Consider the following 3,000-nt stretch of genomic DNA (forward strand, 5'->3'; position numbering starts at 1 on the left):
AGCTGACAAGGATAATTTTTTAGTTGTGATCATTGTGCTGTGGTTATGTAAGATTTTAACACCAGGGGAAGCTAGGTGAAGGGTGGATGGGGGCCCTCCCTGCCAACTTCGCAACTAAAATTATTCTGGAATTCTTTTCTTTTTCTTTTTTTTACAGAGATAGAGTCAGAGAGAGGGACAGATAGAGACAGACAGGCAGGGAGAGAGAGGAGGAGCATCAATTCTTCGTTGCGGCACCTTTGGTGTTCATTGATTGCTTTCTCATATGTGCCTTGTCTGGGGGGCTACAGCAGAGTAAGTGACCCCTTGCTCAAGCCAGTAACCTTTGGGCTCAAGCCAGCGACCCAGCGCTCAAGCTGGTGAACCCGTGCTCAAGCTGGCAACCTTGGGATTTCGAACCTGGGTCCTTGCGTCCTAGTCTGATGCTCTATCTGCTGAGCCACTGCCTGGTCAGGCTGGAATTAGTTTCTTTCATCAGCAGAGGTAAAGTGGGTAAAACAACAAAGCTTTATGCAGATATCAGCCAACAACCCTGAACAAGTTATCCTCTGCATTAATTTCAGAGCCACTCAGATTCACGTAATTAGCTTGGAACAGTCATTTGTCCCCACTTGTGTGGATGATGTGTGCTTATGCCAAGAGAAGTAGCCATGAGCACAAAGGCCATACCTAGCACTTGTGTGGCTCACAGACTTCAGTAGGACTCCCAAACCCTGCACCCTCTCTGCTACTGTTCCAGCCTCCTCCAGAAACTGCAGGACTCACCCAGCCACAGTCAGGGGGACAACTGCCTCTACTCATTCACTCTGCAGTCCCTGGGTCCTGGATAGGACCCTTGCCACCTGCCACCACAGCCCTGTCATCGTTTGTGACCTTGACAGACAGCTGTGACATTAAGAGCAGATCTTTCTGTAGCAGGCTGTTCTGAGTCAGAGTCCCAGCCTTAATAAAAGGCTGTTCAACATGCTTCTGTCAACAGACTGCAAGCTTCATGTTTTATGCCCTAAACCTTCAGAATTCTGCAGAGAGAACTTTGAAACCCACACAGATACTCAGCTTTGTGGGCCCACCCACTTGAACCCACACTTTATGAGCACACAGACATCTGGGTTTCTGTTTGCTGGGACAAGAGGGCTGCGTGCTGCAATGTGGTCTCAAGTTGTGTGGTTCTTAGCGGCAGATTTAATGGCAGGCGCACCGGGCATGCACCCTGGGCACTGACTTCTGAAGGGTCCCACAAGACCCCAACTTTACACTTTTTTCTTTTTCTTTTTCTTTTTCTTTTTTGTATTTTTCTGAAGCTGGAAACGGGCGGGGAGAGACAGACAGATTCCCGCATGAGCCCGACTGGGATCCACCCGGCACGCCCACCAGGGGCGATGCTCTACCCCTCCGGGGCGTCGCTCTGCCGCAACAGAGCCACTCTAGCGCCTGGGGCAGAGGCCAAGGAGCCATCCCCAGTGCCCGGGCCATCTTTGCTCCAATGGAGCCTTGGCTGCGGGAGGGGAAGAGAGAGACAGAGAGGAAGGGGGGGGGGGTTGAGAAGCAAATGGGCGCTTCTCCTATGTGCCCTGGCCGGGAATCGAACCCAGGTCCCCCGCACGCCAAGCCGACGCTCTACCGCTGAGCCAACTGGCCAGGGCCTACATTTTTTTCTAATGACAAAGGGCCCAATATTTTCTTCTATGCCCAGGGCCTCAACCAACCTTAATCTGCCTCTGCCCTTAGATCCGTGTGAGCAGCAATGACTCCTGTTTCATTTTCCAGATGAAGAAACTGGTAAGGGTTAATTCACACACACACACACACACACCCCATACACACAACCTCACACAACCATACACTGTTATGACAAAACCATATACAGCCTGACCAGGCGGTGGTGCAGTGGATAGAGCATTGGACTGGGATGTGGAGGACCTGGGTTCGAGACCCCGAGGTTGCCAGCTTGAGTGCGGGCTCATCTAGCTTGGACCCAAGGTCGCTGGCTCGAGCAAGGGGTTACTCGGTCTGCTGTAGGCCCTTGGTCAAGGTACATATGAGAAAGCAATCAATGAACAATTAAGGTGTCGCAACTAAAAACTAACGATTGTTGCTTCTCATCTCTCTCCGTTCCTGTCTCTCTGTCCCTGTCTATCCCTCTCTCTGACTCTCTCTCTATCTCTGTAAAGAAACCCCACCCATATACAATCACACACATGTGGTCACAAACTTAGTTATACAGACACACAAACACACATAGTCATATACAACCACACAATAAACACTCAGTGATACAACCACACACAATCACACATGACCACACACATAATTACACAACCATATACAACCTCAAACTATCTCTACATGCACAATCATACACATATGGTCATGCAGTAACACAAACACACAACACACAATCACACAACTATACCATGACACAACCACACACAATCACATACAATCTCACATACACACATAGCCACACACAATCACACACAACCATTGACACAAAAATATGATAACACAACCATACATAATCATGACCACACGAACGGTCACATACAATCTCACACATGTGGTGACACATATAGTAAGACAACTACACACAATCTCACATATATACCACACTTGGCCAGGGCCTCAGGCAGGCAGGGTGGGCTCTGGGTCAGCTGGGTTGGCACCCCATGGGCACATACAGAGGTGCTATGAAGGCCAGCACCCCTGCTTATCAGATATGACGTCCTATGGTCACAATGTACAAAATGTGTCACTTGTGTGCCCAGGTTATCATAGGCTTCTCTTCACAGACCCAATAAGTGGACACTAATTGGGGCCAGGAGGCTTGTGTGGATGTGAACACATGCTTCCCAAACCTCTGGCCACCCCAAAGCCCATGCCTCCCTGTGGGGGGTCCAGGGACCCTGGCTTGACCCCTGAAAGATGGGTAAGAAGAGTGAGGACCACAGCCATCCTCAGCCAACTCATGGGAAATAGGAAAGTTTCTAATCACATCATGAG

The sequence above is a fragment of the Saccopteryx bilineata genome, chromosome 1 (assembly GCF_036850765.1).
Source record: "Saccopteryx bilineata isolate mSacBil1 chromosome 1, mSacBil1_pri_phased_curated, whole genome shotgun sequence".
In the NCBI taxonomy this organism is placed as follows: domain Eukaryota; kingdom Metazoa; phylum Chordata; class Mammalia; order Chiroptera; family Emballonuridae; genus Saccopteryx; species Saccopteryx bilineata.